The sequence below is a fragment of the Euphorbia lathyris genome, chromosome 4 (genome assembly GCF_963576675.1).
Source record: "Euphorbia lathyris chromosome 4, ddEupLath1.1, whole genome shotgun sequence".
Taxonomy (NCBI): Eukaryota; Viridiplantae; Streptophyta; class Magnoliopsida; order Malpighiales; family Euphorbiaceae; genus Euphorbia; species Euphorbia lathyris.
Window position 1 is genome coordinate 3826958 of NC_088913.1, and position 17747 is coordinate 3844704.

A 17747-nucleotide genomic window follows, 5' to 3' on the forward strand; every position below is an offset into this window, starting at 1 on the left:
TATTTGAGGATTTGGTTACTTTCACTACCATTAAAGTCACTGTTAGATACTGCTGCTCTCTCGACTACCAAAAGAGTCCAATCTGGAGAAAAATCCTTCCCTTCATCTTCAAAATGGTTAGGCTAAAGAGAGAAGAAGAGAGTATAAGTGTCATTAAATTGAAAACATGGAAATTGAATTGATTTTAGAGAGAGGAATTAATAAAGAGGAGAGAGAAAAGAAAAAGAAGAAAAAATTAAAAAATTAAAGAAAGATGGAGAAGATGGTATATTTGATTTTTATTTTTTATTTTGGGGTTTATTTGTGATAATTAGATAATAAAGTACATGGTACCACATTGCAAACTTTTAAACTACATGGGTGTTGTTCGAAAATGGATGTAACCACAATGTTTATTTTTGTACTTTTTTCTTATTATAACTTTTAGTCGATTAATATTTATTTATTTAATTAATATTAGAGCATGACATGTTAATTAATATTAGTGTATCAATTTTCCTAGATAATTTTGGATTTTTCTCTTCTAATGTACTGTTTTCCTATTTCTATTTTATTAGTACAAGATCAACTGGTAATACATTATAGCAGAGCTTAATAATAATATATCAGTGTGATAATTAAATATACGAGAAATATATTTGACATATTTAACAGTCTCTTTACTAAAAACTAAAACCAAAATAAAAAGGGAGAAAGATGAAAAAAATAATATTTCATAGTACAAAGAATTAAAAAGTAGACATAATATAATGTTATTTAAATAATTACATAACCGTAGTCAAGGGCGGAGACAAGGGGGGCCTGGAGGGGCTCAGGCCCTTTCGGCTGTCGGAACCACCATGGCCACGATTAGTTTCGGCCTCCTGTCTCCAGAAAATTTAAGGCTGTGGTGGTTTTGGCCCCCTGTTTCCAAGAAATTTAGATTGGGTGCTGAATTAGCACCTCAAAATTCGCCGAGGTCTTGTTAGGTCCTATCTAAATTCAAAATTCTAATTTTTTTTGCCCTGTTGGGCGTTCTAAATCCAAATTTCTAATTTTTTTGGCATGTTCTTAAATTTCAATTTTTATTTTTTTGGCCTGTTAGGCAAAACATAATTTTTTTACATGTTAAGAACTTTAATTTTGAAAAGTTTTACATTGGTACTTAAAAATTAGTTCTTTAACAAGTTCGATTTAGCAAATTTTTTTTTTACACATCACCTATAAAATAGGCCCCCAACCGAACAATCTTGAATTCACCAGTGACAGTAGTTGTAAAGTGAATAATTTTAGAATCAAAGTTTTTTTTTGCTATAAAAAAAGTGAGTATCAGCGGAAATATAAATTAAGGGACCGATTGATATATAGTTTACCCGAACGACAAATAGACAAAATAAAATATTAAACTACCTAAAAAGGGATGTTAATTTTTGCAGGATAAATCCAAAAATTTGTTGGAAACGAATCATTTGACACAAACAGGACATGATAAACCATTTTCACACCTAGACATGAACTTAAAACAAAAATATTAACTTTATATGAGAGCTTAAAATAGAAAAAAATAATTTAATTGGTTGTAATAAAAGAAATAATAATTATATTTATTTATTTAAATTATCAAGTCAATTATATAATAAATATTTAGCTGTTAATTGATATTACGGAGAATGAATATAAATGTTTATAAATGTTTACGTGGCAAATTAAGACATACCAAAAGAGGAAGAAGATGAAACTGCTAGATTGCCCTATACATTGAAAAACAAAAAAATGATTTCATTGTCTGTGAGTTGGGATCTTGGAGAAATTTAAAAACTCGAAAATGGTGAGTCAAATTTTTCGTTGTATGGTTTAGTTTTTGTATATGAGATTTTATATTAGAGTCCATACATTCTTCTTGTTACAAGTGTATCGCAAATATTTCAGTTTGAAGCAAAATTTTATAAACCTTCCAAGGAGAAAGACCTTAGGACAAAATTGAAAACTGAAAAATGATGAGTCATGTTTTTTGGTTGCAAGGTTTAGTTTTTTTTTATATATTTCAAAATTTTCAGTTTGACAGAAAAATTTCAAAAACCTTGGAAAATTGAAAATTGAAAAATGTGGAGTAATGTTTTTGGTTGCAAGGTTTAGCTTCTCTCTAAGTATTATATTCCAAAAATTTTAGTTTGACAAAATTGAAAAATGAAAAATGGGGAGTTATGTTTTTGGTTGTAAGGTTTAGCTTATGTATTGTATTTCAAAAATTTCAATTTGACCGTTAAATTTCATAAAACTTGGACAAAATTGAAAAATATCTAGTCATATTTTTGGTTGCAAGGTTTAGCTTTTGTATACAGATTCATGAATTCCAAGAATTTCATAAACCTACTGAACGACTCTTTATGAAACGGCTCAGAAGTTCTTTTATCCAACCCCATAATCCTATAAATCTTCTGTACAACGGAGATGTAGTTTGTACTAATTCTTTAGTCGCCAACCTGTCGAAAGTCTAGTGGAGAAAAACATTCTTGGAAACTCTTGTCCGTCAAGCAGAGATATCACCTTACCAAGCTCGTATAACAAAAACATCCATGCGTAGCAGTTTCTTGCGTTAGCAAATACTGGTTGAACTCTAAACTTTCCCACACAATAAGATTTTTGACACCATGAGCCTCTAGTTTGTATGAGCACTAGAGGCTTATGGTGTCAAAAATCTTATTGTGTGTGAAGGTTTGGAGTTCAACCGGTATTTGTTGAAAAACCTAACTCATTGTAGTGTGCATATTAGTGCCCACACAAAAACTTTACTCATTGTAGTGTGTATATTAGTGCCCACACAAAAACCTTACTCATTGTTGTGAGTTAGGTTTTTCAATAAATACCGGTTGAACTCCAAACTTTCCCACACAATAATATTTTTGACACCATAAGCCTCTAGTGCCCACACTAACAGGCTAATTGTCACGTCCGTGTCTAAATTTCTAGAATTTATACCTTGATAGTAATATATATTATAATTATTAGGTGTGTGATTTTTATTTGGTGTTACGGGAAAAATTTGGAGTTCATTTGATGATTTTAGGTATAAATTAAAAGTTTAAAATAATTTTTAAAAGATTATATAAAGATGGAGGATCAAACGTGATATTTGCCAAACATTTTTCTCAAATATCCCAGATGATATGGGATCATCATCATCTATATCTATTATCTTTACTTTTTCGTTTTCAATTCCTTTTAAAATTTATCAATTTTCTCTGAACCATTTCTCCACCGTTTCTTTGATTTACGGAGAATCGACCGTCCGAATCATTTGAAATTGGAACCATAGCATCCTTATGCATAGATCTAAGTCCTACCCGAAGAGTTTTTGAGTTTCGACAGTGTTCGGAAGGAAATGTCCTAGACAGAGTTTAGAGGCGAATTGAACGGGTTTGTGGTCTTTAATTAGTAGCCAAGGTAAGTAACTATCAACTATATTTTGAGTTTTATGTATATAGATATATATATATATATAATCACAGAAATTTCAGACAGTGATATTTTAAGGTTATGCAGGAATTTTATAAAATTGGGATTTTTCACAATTTTGCTTTTTATTGTGAAATTATGGTTCAAATGAAGCTATTGATTATGCTTCTATGTGAATTTCAGATTTTACTTGATTATGTTGATTTAAGGCTTAATTTGGTTGATTTTACATATATACATATATGTTTTTGGTTTCAATGTATATCCATATTGAACAAAATGAATTTGATGATTTCTTACGAATTGTTTTTGGATTGAGAAATCTGTTGCGGTTATTGTTGTTATTATTTTGGGTTGAAGTCCAAATATGATGTTTATGATACAAAATGGCTAATTGAAGCCAAATGATTTTTGGTTATCAAATAGTTTAGAATTTGATTGTGAAAGGATATTTGAGCACGTTATGATTTTATGATTTTATATCCATTGAGAGTTATCCGGATCGGTGGTTCCATATTTGAAGACCATGTTCAGTGAGGGACATGGCCTGTGGACACAGTCTTAAGACCTATTGGGTATAGCAGCGAAGTGTTGGGTAAGACCATATGAGATAGGCAATGTTAAGAGACGTCTCGATTATATATGTGGTTATGTATTGATACTTAAGGGGAGAAACTCGAGAATGGATACAATGTTTTAAGTTCATTTGGATTATGTTTTCGGTTATGATTGATTTTGATATAAGGTTTTACGTTTGATTAAATCCGAGTTGGTTTGATAAAACACTTATTTGATTACAATATTTTATAAGGTTTTGAACTCAATAATGGGTACAAGATTATATATATTTTTGGTTTTTGGTTTAATCCTTTGACTATATTATGAATTTAAGTTTTGAGTGGTTTTGATTAAATCCTTTTATAAATGTATATATGTAGCTATGTTAAGTAAGTTGGTTTTTAAAGCTGATAGTTTCTTACTGAGATTTTTGTCTCATGTTTTTAAATGTTTTAATGTTTTTAGGTGATAAAGTACATGATATAGAGAAGGTTACCGATCGATTAGGCGAGGTTTGGAAGTTGGCTGCTTATTATTAGAATTATGGTTAGAACTTTGGTATTTCAAGTGTATGATATTATGGTATTTGGATAAATTGGACACTCCTAAGTATTGATTATTATCTTTCTATTTCACGCCTGATGCCGATTGAGGTCATTTAGGGTCGGGTGTGACACTAATGGTGTCAAAAATCTTATTGTGTGGAAAGTTTAAAGTTCAACCGATATTTGCTAAAAAAAACCTAACTCACAACGAGTTAGGTATGTGCTTATCTTTATCTACAACCGTGTTTTAGTTCCTTTTTCACCTCCCTCTCTGTAAGCTGAATATATTATTTTAATTTATTGATGTTTCTCAAAAAAAATTCTTTAGACCGTGTTGGTGGGTGAATCTTTTTGTACATTTTCTTTTGTGATTTTATGTATCTTCAGTTTGGAATCTCGGCTCCCCAAGATAGTCTATGCAACTAATTACTCATTGCATAATGTGTAAAGCACCCACCACAGATCACTTAATAAAGATATATAGTAAGAACGTTTTACACTAGAATGTTTGGGTATTTAAGACTTGAAATATTTAATCAATGTAATACAGCCGCCTATAGTTCAAGATCTTACTTCTGTCACCTCGTCCTTCCCATTATTAGAATTTTCGTCTGACATCATGATTGCTAACTTAGAATTCGATAATCAAAAAATAAAAAAAATTCTCCAACAGACCTAGAGAAAACAAATAAGGACGACAGCAACAAATAATCATCAGATTCAAGAAGAAAATGCCAGTGAATTACTAATGAATAAAAGCAAGCGACTAATGATAAAGGTTTTCCACAGTTGTGAGTCTCAACTCAACTATTCAAAAGTGGTAACGTACAACAAACTCTGGAAGAGGGAATAGAATGAGGTAAACTAGAGTATCCTTCTCGAACTAATTTTGTTCATTCCGGGATAAATATCAATTGATGCACAAGCGAGAACATCAAAAGTTAACACGCAACAATTCATGGAAATCACGATTGATATCAATTTTTCACAAAACTCCGTCAAAGTATGGATAAAGAAATCAATGGGGATCAAACATAACAGAAGGGAGAGAATGAAAGAAAATAATAAACGATTAGGGATCTGCGGGAGGAAGAAGAGTACTGATTAGTCCGCAGTAGAAACTAGGAAGGAAGAGGACACTGTTGCAGAAGAATTAGGTAAAACAATCTGTAAACCAGATGCTTCGCCTACACTGCAGTTTTGCGCCTATGCCTCCTTATCTGTCTCTCTTGAGAATCCTGCTAATCGTCGTGTAGGGCTCTAGGGTATAAAGAAGGAAGAAAAGGACTCTGGCTTAGTTCGTTCTTCATTGAGGTTACCAAAAAAAGAGTTTAGGAAACAGTAATGGAAAAACGAATGTGAAATGTTGTGTGATCAAAGAGATGTTCAAAGGCGTGAAGGTGATGCTTCTAATTGGTAAGGTAAGGGATAGACAGGGACCCAGATTTTCGCGCTTCGAGTCGGTGCACATTACACCCGTTTCATCCTTAAATTGAAGCTCAAAATCAATTATAACTCTAAACTATAAAAATCATCAATAAAAACCTGAATTAAGCAAAAATAATCAATTGAGTCCTAATTATATTTTAAAATAAAAAATTTTAACTATTTGATTTAGACTGTAATAATTTTTGTTTGGAAAAGAAGGTCTAAAACTGTTCAACCGAATGATTTTCGATTAGGTCTCAATTGATGATTTTTATTTAGAATGGGGACTCAATTGATGATTTTTTATTAGTTCAGCTGAAGACACTGGGGTCGGAGAACCTATAGAGAAAACCTTTCAATAAATGATCCAAATCGGTCGATCCAAACAAATGGAATCAGCGAGAAAATAAGCAAAAAGGTTTAGTTAAATTGATCTTGTTGTTAAAATTAATCATTTAGACAATCAATTAATTCGGCACATTTATCGTGTTAGGCCCTGTTCTTTTTGACTTAATTTCAGCATAAGTAAGTCCAGTTTAGTTCAGTTAAGTTCAGTTTAGCAGCATTCAGTTCAGTTAATTTAATTTCAGTAATTATCATTATTTATTATAATTATTTATATATAATTCATCGTTATTTATTATAATTATAACTATTTATATATAATATATTATTATTTATTATAATTTATAATTTAGCATTATTTATATTTATCAATAAGTTAGGTTTTTCAACAAATACCGATTGAACTCCAAACTTTCGCACAAAATAAGAGTTTTGACACCATAAGCCTCTAGTGCCCACACAATGTTTGTGTAGGCACTAGAGGCTCATGGTGTCAAAAATCTTATTAGGTAGAAAGGTTTAGAGTTCAACCGGTATTTATTGAAAAACCTAACTAACAACAATGAGGTAGGTTTTTGTGTAGGCACTAGTATTTACTCTACAATGTGTTAGGTTTTTAAGCAAATACTGATTGAACTCCAAACTTTCCTACACAATAAGATTTTTGACACCATGAGCCTCCACACAAACTAGAGGGTTATGGAGTCAAAAATCTTATTATGTGGGAAGGTTTGGAGTTCAATCGATATTTATTGAAAAACCTAACTCATAATAATGAGTTAGGTTTTTGTATGGGCACTAGTACCCACAATACAATGAGTTACGTTTTTTTGTGGTCACTAGTATCGACACTACAATGAGTTAAGTTTTTCAGCAAATATCGGTTGAACTCGAAACCTTCCCACACTAAGATTTTTTACAACATTAGCCTATAGTGCCCACTTTGTGTTGGCAGTAGAGGCTAATGGTGTCTAAAATCTTATTGTGTGGGAAGTTTTGGAGTTCAACCGATATTTGTTGAAAAACCTAACTCACAACAATGAGTTAGGTTTTTATGTGGGCACTACTATCCACACTACAATGAGTTAGGTTTTTCAACAAATACCGGTTGAACGCCAAAGCTTTCCACACAATAAGATTTTTGGAATCTTATTGTGTGGAAAGCTTTGGCGTTCAACCAGTATTTGTTGAAAAACCTAACTCACAACAATGAGTTAGGTTTTTATGTTGGCACTAGTATCAACACTATAATGAGTTAGGTTTTTCAGCAAATACCGGTTAAACTCCAAACTTTCCCACACAATAAGATTTTTAACACCATGAGCCTCTAGTGCCCACACATGTTTGTGTGGGCACTAGAGGCTCATGGTATCAAAAGTCTTATTGTGTGGAAATGTTTGGAGTTAAACCGAAATTTGTTGAAAAACCTAACTCACAATAATGAGTTAGGTTTTTTTGTGGGCACTAGTATCCACACTACAATGAGTTAGGTTTTTCGACAAATACCGGTTGAATTCCAAACCTTCCCACACAATAAGTTTTTTTGACACCATGAGCCTCTATTGCCCACACAATTGTGTGGGAAATAGAGGCTAATTGTGTCAAAAATCTTATTGTGTGGGAAAGTTTAGAGTTTAACAGGTATTTATTGAAAAATCTAACTTACAATAGAACTAATTGTAGCGTAAGTACTAGTTGTAATGAAAAAAGTTACAAGTTAAAGAAAGATTATATGCATACTTATATTCCTTTTCCTAACACAAGAAACTACTACTTGCATGGATGTTTTTGTTTATATGAGGTTGGTAAGGTGGAATCTCTACTCGGCATACAAGAGTTTCCAAGAATTTTTTTTTATACTAGACTTTCAACAGGATGGTGACTAAAGAATCAATACAAACTACATCTCCGCTGATCTACAAAAGATTTATAGGATTATAGGCTTGTACAGAAGAACTATGAACCCATAAACTCTTTGATAAAGTGTCGCCCATACGGTTTATGAAATTTTATCCGTATACAAAAGCTAAACCTTGCAACCAAAAACATGACTAGTCATTTTTCAATTTTGTCGAAGGTTTATGAAATTTTGCTGTCAAACTGAAATTTTTGGAATACAATACTTATACAAAAGCTAAACCATAAAATAACTCCTCATTTTTTCAATTTTGTCCAAGGTTTTTAAAAATTTTCTGTCAAACTGAATTTTTTGGAATATATACAAAAAACTAAACCTTGCAACCAAAAACATGACTTGCTTTTTTTCAATCTCTTCCTTTTCAAAACGTTTATGAAATTTTCCTGTCAAACTGAAATTCTTGGAATACAAAGATGAATCCGTATACAAAAGCTAAACCTTGAAACAAAAAACATGACACCCTATTTTTTTGTTTTCAATTTTGTCTAAGTCTTCCTCCTAGGAAGGTATATAAAATTTTGCTGCCAAACTGATCAAATATTTGCAATACACTTGTAACAGGGAGGGGAACCAGGTTGCATATCGCCTTGCAAACTTTGGTCGCACGGCCCCTGATTCGGTTTGATGGGATAGTATCCCTGGCTTTTGTGTTTCAGATTACTTCTGTAATTTAAGCGGACGGCATGTTTATCGTTTTGCATAACTTTCTCGCATTCTTTTACATTTCTTGTAACTATTTTTTATTCTTTCCCCTTTTATAATAATGGTTCTGGGTTTCGGGTTCCGGGCGAAGGTGCCAGCCTAGCTGGGATGTCTGTCTAACTCTTTTCCCTCACACCAAGATTTCAATTAAAAAAAAAAGAATGTATGTACTCTAATATAAAATCTCGTATACAAAAACTAAACCCTACAACGAAAAACTTGATCTACCATTTTTCAAATTTCTCCAAAATCTCAGCTTGCACACAATGAAATCATTTTTTGTTTTTCAATTTATAGGTCAATCTAGCAGTTTTATCTTCTTCCTCTTTTGGTATGTCTTAATTTGCCACCTAAACATTTATATTCATTCTCTGTGATATCAATTAACAGCTAAATATTTATTATATAGTTGACTTGATAATTGAAATAAATATAATTATTATTTCTTTTAGTACAACCAATGCAAAACATTAAATTACTTTTTTCTATTTTAAGCTCTCATATAATGTATACCAACATTCGATTTTTTTTTTACCCCAATCTATCTAAAATTATAGTTTCTACCCATTGACACAACCAATGTGGATATTAAAGTTAATAGTTTTGTTTTAAGTTCATGTCTAGGTGTGAAAATGGGTTATCATGTCCCATTTGTGTCAAATGGTTCGTTTCAAACGAGTTTTGGATTTATCCTGCAAAAATTAATATCCCTGTTTAGGTAGTTTAATATTTTATTTTGTCTATCTGTCGTTCGGGTTATATAAAGAGAGTGACGTGTAGAACATGGATTCTGTATTCACCAATATTGAGACTGGAAAAAGGGATGCAAACCGCGCGAGGCGGGACAAGGAATGGATTTCCCGTCCCCGAATAGTCGGGGATCCCATCCCCACGAGTTAGACGGGGACAGATTTGTCCCCCATCCACGTCCCAGTAGGGATCCCCATCCCCGCGGGGAATCAGCATTTATATTTTTTTTTAAAAATCATGTATATATTTCTTTTCTCTACTCCTTTCTAATTCTAGATTTTGTTCGAAAAAATGGTAAAGATACTATGTCTTTAATTTAGGTTAGGAAAAATATTCATTTACTTCTTGGCTATGAAGCACCAACTCGGGTGCGGACACGGGTGCGGGTGCTGCAAACGACATTTTTAAAAAAATATGAGACACGGGTGCGGCGGGATACGGTAACTTTTTGTATAATTAATTATATATATTTACATATAAAAAATATAAAAAAAACTTAAATAAATATTACAATTATTTCTACATAATCATAACCTAATAACCGAGTTATGTCACCCAGTTATTACATAACCCACTAAGCACATAACCTACACAACCCAATTAGTTCTAGAGAAATGAAGCCCTTATTTCTAATAGCCTACAGAACAATCCAATTATTTCTACATGACCTATAGAACAGCAAGGAAGAATCACATCAGAGAAGAGTCTGTGCTTCATAGCTTCAGGGATTAACGGGGCGAGGTCGGAGATCCCCACAGAGCAGGGATACCATTCTCCATCCCCGTCCCATGGGGATTCTTATCGATGATTTCCCATTGGGGCGGGTCACTGACGGGGATGCGAAATTCCCACCCCACTTACATTCCTAACTAGAAACAAGGTCGCATCCGTTCAAGTTGTTGGCTCATTATAAAACTTATTATCATACCAAAATGATAAAAACTTGTGCACTTCATTTCATACCTTTTTCAAAATGCAAGTGCTTATTTTTCAATGCATGTTTTCAATTTGTGTTTATGTTCATAATGTCCTGGATATCCTTTGTTATCCATTAGGGGAAGTTTGCCTAACATGGTTTGTGCATATGATAGTTGTCTCTCTAGTTCGCATCTTCCATTTTACCCTTTTCTTTTTTGTAGTGAACACGATTTTGTACTACTTTTGTGTTATGTCCTAGATGTGGCGTAGCTAGGAAATTAGAGTTGGGGGGCTAATTTTTCAAAGTCAAGGCGGTTAGGGCTGGACAAAACTTTTTTAGCTTTCAACGCGTCAAAACAATAATCATTTTTGTGTTTTTGCTAAAATATTAAAAGTGTTCAACGTAAAAAGATTAAACATATTTAATTTTTTTATTAGTTGAATGCTAGTTTCTAAAAAATTATAATATTTTTATATTTTTATATTTTTAGTTTTAAAATTTATAAATTAAGTTGTTTGAGTTTCAAAAATGAGAAATTGATTTTTTTAATAAAAATGAGTTCAAAAGTGTTATGAAAATAAATAAATTAATTAATAATGGTAACATAGTTTTATAATTATTGAAAAATAAAATTCAAATAAATAAACACTTTCTAAAATAAATAAAGTAAATTAAAGTTGGGGGAATTGAACCTAGGCTAGCTCCGCCCCTGGATGTGGGAGGTTAATGAACGAAATATTTTGGTTGTTACAGGTTTTACCCTTCAATGGATCAACTAGGTTGTTTATTTATCCTTATTTCTTGTATTACTTCTATGTGCGACCTGATTCTTGAACATGTTTTTGTAGATTATACAATTAAATTTGACGTTGATTTCAATATTTTCGTCATTAATATTATGCATTTACGTTTTAGTTTATCTTGTTTACGAGAAAGGAGTTCTCTCCAATCCAAATTTAATTTTTTGTTTCTATTGAAAATCAACAATAAAAAATGTATATTTTAGCGGCTTTGTGCAACTACTTCCAATTCTGTTGCTAATGCAAGGATTGGAATATCTCCAAAGCACAGTTCCCGACTGCTTTTTATGGTTTAATGAAAATTTAGTCTATAAGTTATCGATGCATTTTGCGGCTACATAATGTTGGTTCAACATTTACGATTGGATCAGAAAAAGGGAAAATTACAAAATTGGATGAAATGGAAGATCCATTTACATATTTAGCTCATTTACACAACTCATTACTTATCTAGACTATTTTTTTTTGTAACTTTTCCAAAATATCCTTAATATTTATATATATATATATATATATATATATATATATATATATATATATATATATATATATATATATATATATATATCATTTGGAATTATTTTTAGTCTTTCTTCTTTCTTCATTCCGTATGACTTCGCATATTTCGCAATATGCGAAGATAATATTTATTTCAGAACATGAATTTAATTCGCATATTTCGCAATATGCGAAACATGTCGCGAAGACAATCTAATTTGCAAAATAATTTTCACCTTCGCATATTTCGCAATATGTGAAATAAAAGACGTGTTTTTAAGCAGTATTATCTTTGCATACTTCACATTTCGCGAAATATACGAAGTGGTATATAACAAAAAAAAAACATAACAACAAGGATGCAACAATAATTTTAATATTAAAATCATAACATTATCAAAATTTACAACAAAATTGAAACAATAAACATTAAAATCATAACATTATATTATCAAATTTTACAACAAGATTGTAACAACAATTCAAACCCTAAACCCTTAATCCCAGCGATATGAGAAATCGGCAGAATAGAAGCAAGAAAAATCGGCGAAATAGGCGTACTTTTGAGATGAGAAATGGAACCCAAAGTTCGTGGTGATTTTTCTTTTTTTTTTCAAGAAATAATCCAAGAAAAATTGGTAGGTTCCCATCCCTACATCCCAGTACATCGCATTTGTATTCAAGATAAATGGGTACTTGAATTTGATGTTCTGTATTCAACCGCCTTGTGTTCATTAAAATTAAGTCGCGTTAGTAAGAAAAAAGACGATTTTACTTCGCGAAAGCAGATTCCACGAAGTCTGCAAAGAGAAATGTAACAGAAACAGACGATTTTACTTCGCGAAAATAGATTACGCGAAGTCTGTGAAGGTAAAAATCATGAACATTTCTCTTTCCAGACTTCACGTAAGCTGTTTTCGTGAAGTAAAACCGTCCGTTTCAACCTCTTTTTCTTTCTTCGCAGACCTTCGCAAAAATCATTTCACAAAATGTTTTTCTGGAAAAAAAAAATGAAGAGAAAACAATAGATACTTACATTTTTTCTGCCTTTTACCATTAAAATCATCAATAACCATATGATAAACGCAGAAAAACAATCAAAATAACATCAAATAATGATGTATTTGATCCGCACAAAAAGAAAGAAACAAGAAGATGAAGAACAATGGCTTAATTTTCTAGAAATAGGAAGATGAAGAATCAAGAGATAAAGAGAGGAAGAAGAGAAAGACATGGTGATAAAAAAATTGGTGCAACTTTCATAATATAAAGGAAGAGAGAAAGATCAAAGGTTTGAGAAGGGGAAGAGAAATCGTGCAAGGAAGAGGAAGGGAAAGATGAAAGGTTGGGGTATTTTGGGAAAGTCACAATAATATAGTCTAGATATGTAGTAGGGTGGGTAAATGGGGTAAATATGTAAATGAGTCTCCTATTTGATCCAATTTTGTAATTTTTCCTCAGAAAAATAGTCACCAACTCCTTACCGATCAGGTAGTTAGACTGAATAAATTCCGTCGGTAAATCATAAAATTTGGTCAGTAAACAAGTTTAGGTACTAAATTGTGACCGAATTTTTGGTCCTTAACTGCATATTTTCTTGTAGTGAATTATACGGTACATATTGTTACATTCACTAAATACCATTGTTTATTTAAAATAAAAAACGTTTCACAATTTATTTAAATTAAGGATTAAACCCATATTTGACTCCTATGGTATTCAAAATTTTATCATTTGACTAATGTGGGATTATTTGATAACATTTGCCTATTGGAGTATTTCAATAGATGACATTTAACTCATTTTGGATAAAAAAACTAACCGATTTATTAAATTCCTTATATATTTTTTTTAATTCCTTATATATCTACATATTAAATCTATATGGTAAAAAATTAAATCTACTGTCATGTATATATATCACGTGTAAAAAATTGTATCATGTGGTAAAAAAATTTAACAAACCGATTAATTTTCCATCCAAAATAGGTTAAATGTTACTTATGGAAATACTTCGAGGGGAAAATGTTACGAAACCTACCACATAGGACAAATGACAAAATTTTGGATACCACATGAGTCAAATATGAGTTTAATTCTTAAATTAATCCTCAATTTGCATTCAAAAAAATCAATTAGGTCTCTTTTAAATTTAAAATATTAATTATTTGGACCATTTAAAACCTAAATAATATTAATATTTGTATAAATATTTTTTTTACTCCATATATATATACACCTAATAATTTTTTTGGAGCCTTCTCCAGCCTTGGGCCGACCTGATTACTTCCTCCTTGATGATATCTTCATGATATGCAAACTTAGAGAATCTTTAATAGTTCGCACCCAGCACCCAGTATACATTGCGACACCATCATTGTAAGTCCATTTAATAAACTTCGTTTATTAAACTATTCATTCTAATGGCTAAACTCTATAACCACTTAATTATCAGAGATCATTAATTAATTAAACCTTAGATTATATTAGTTTAAAAATTAAAAATATATACATAAAAATAATCAAATGGTTTAATCAAATACTCAATATATATTGGATGTTTAATATATTAAACTCATTCCAAAATTTTTAATAGAGGGATATAATGAGTGGTTCATTATATCCTGTTGGAGATACTCTTAGATTGCATATGTTTCTATTCCTTATATCAGGCAATATAGTAGCAAAAAAGTTGAGCTTTTTTTATGCCTACGCCTAGGGGCGTAGACAGGAGGGTCCGGGCCCCCTCCAGCCTCCGGAACCACCTTGACCCAGGGTGTTGAATTACCGCCCCCCCCCCCCCAAATGGTCCATTACGTGTTACGTTTGTCCAGAATTCAAAATTTCAATATTTTGGGCCTATCATGTACTCCCTAAATCTAAATTTCTAATTTTTTTTTGCCATGTTAGACCTCCTTAAATCTAAATTTCTAATTTTTTTTTGACCTGTTAGGCTTCCTTAAATCTAATTTATTAATTTTTTTAGTCTGGACTTCCATTTATCATCCCAAAAAGTTTGGACTTTTAGTCCAGAGAGAAATTTCTGTCTAGATTAGTCAGGTTCACTTTAAAGTGATTTGTTAGGAATTTATTGTGGCAATCTTGTTGTAAATTTTGATAATGTTATGATTTCAATGTTGTTATTGTGGCAATCTTGTGATAATGTTATGATTTTAATGTTAGAATATCTTGTTGTTTGGTCTTTTTTGTTATATACCACTTCACGAATACTCTTAAAAACACGTCCAGATTTCGCATGTGCGGATTAAAATCATCAACTAAACCAAACATAAGCTTCTCATATGTCGCGAAAGTATCAATTCACGAAGTCAGAAGAGAGGGAGACGGCTGCGCCGTAAAATTACAAACATATTGAGGGTATTTTAAGACAGTCACACAAACATAGTCTAGATATGTAGTATGTTGAGTAGGTGGATTAAATATGTAAATGAGTCTCCCATTTGACCCAATTTTGTAATTTTCCATTTTTTTCCATCATATTAAAATTACAACAAACTTATCCCACCCCTTATACCTTCCCTATGTTGGCACCGTATCGTTAAAACAAACATGAGATAAACAATCTTGTATTTATTTATTTATTTATCCTTCCCCCTCCTGGTGTTCTATATCTAAGACAAATATGAGATAAACAGTCTAAAGAAGAAGGTGAATTAAATAAGAGTGTTCATATCCAAAGTGGATGAAAGTGTTTAGATCTATAAAATGGAAGCAAAATATGTCAAGTATATTAATGGACCGTTCAAATGGGCTAGATTAGTAATTAACCCTGTAATATAGTGGATAAATAGAAATTAATGAAAATTTGATAAAACATGGTATGTTGACATAAATTAATATGTTTTTTTTGGTAAGATACATAAATTAATATGTTGAAGATATAAATTGATAAAAAGGCTTTTACATAAAATTAATGATCTCATAAAATATAAAAATGTATAACAGATTTTTTATTAAGATATAAATTGATAAAAAGGCTTTTACATAAAATTAACGATCTCATAAAATAGGGTAAATAATTTATTAGTCCCCCAGTTTTTACCTAACACACTGTTTAGTCCCCCTATTTTGAAAAACACATTTTAAGCTCCCTATCTTTTGTCAATATTAACCTTGTGTTCCTTTTATCTATTTTTTTAGATTTTTAACCGAACATATCTTAGTTTTTAAGACAACCACAGTACTGTACAAGTTGACCATGTTACTCTGTTAGTTTATATATATCTGTTTATGCTAAAATATAACGATTACAAATCTAAAAAACTAGACAAAAGGATCAAATGGTTAATATTGACAAAAGTTAGGGACCTTATAATATGTTTTCCAAAATAGGGACTAAACAGTGTGTTAGGTAAAAAGTAGGGGACTAATAAATTATTTACCCCATAAAATATAAAAATGTATAACAGACTTTTTAAAAAATTCTATCAAAGGCTCTCATTTAATCAAGAGCAAATCACATTAAATTTTAATATTTTTCTACTCTAAATATTTAATTATTTTCAAATGTATGTTTTTTTAGGGCTGTAATTGAGCCGAGCCGAGTCAAGCTTTGACCTGTTCAAGCTTGGCTCGCTATAAAATTAACGAGCTCGAGCCCGAGCCAAGCTTTCTATAAAATTAACGAGCCGAACCCGAGTCGAGCTTTGGCTGGCTCAACGAGCTTGAGCCGAGCTTCGAGCTTGTTTCGAGTCCAAAATCCTCTTTTGGATTTGGTTCATTAAGAAAATTATCTAACCATGAATTATTTGTGAGTAAATTGTTAATTATATTTGTGAAGTTTGCTCTCAAATAACTCTTTAATTGTGTACATAAACAAGCTCACAAGCAAAGTTCGTGAATAAATAAACAAGATGCTTACAAATAGTTTTGTCTATTACTCATTTATTATGTTTGTGAACGAACTCATCTAATAGCAAATGAAATAATATTAAGTTCAGATATTTGTGAATTAACACAAAACTAGATAGTTTTCTACAAAACTAAAATTTGTTCATAAATGTTCTAATCGAGCCTGCTCGCGAGCTTTCGAGCCGAGCTTTGGCTTGCTCAAGCTTGGCTCGTTTACGAACCGAGCCAGTAAATCGTGTTCACGAGCCGCTCATTTACAAATCGAGCTGAGTTGAGTCGAGCTTTTATCGAGCCGATCACCGAGCCGCTCATGAGCGGCTCAGCTCATTTCCCTAATGTTTTTTAATATATTTTTCGTTTCAATATATTTTGCATTTTCATCAATTATTAGGATCAATTAAAATTAAAATTTGGGATAAGTAGCAAAAATACTTATAACATTTATAGTTAGAAGCAATTTTACCCATAACGTCTAAAATGGTATAATTTTACCTCTAATTGACTGTAAAGAGCAATTTTATCCCTAACATTGACAATTTGGGTCAATATAGAAAGAATTCATCAAACTGTCTTTCCGGTCATTAATATTGTCATCTACACTTCACATGTGCGTCATTTTATTACTAATTAGTAACACATCACAAACATATGATTAGACGTGAAAAAACAAATTAAAAAATACTGTATTTTTACGAGTTGGATAAAAAAAAATTAAACATTTTATCAAATTTAAAAATACTGTAATCTCAAAATATATTATTAAATAAAAAAAAATATGAAATCATTTTTTCTAGAACCAACAGATATGCAATTTATGCAGAATAAGGAACAAAATATATGTGTTTCATAATTATGTCTGAAATTGATCCAACTTGCCAATATTAGTGGTAATATTACTATTGGATGTCAACGTTAGAGGTAAAATTGCCACTGGTTGTAAACGTTCGGGGCATTTTGCACCTTATCCTTTAAAATTG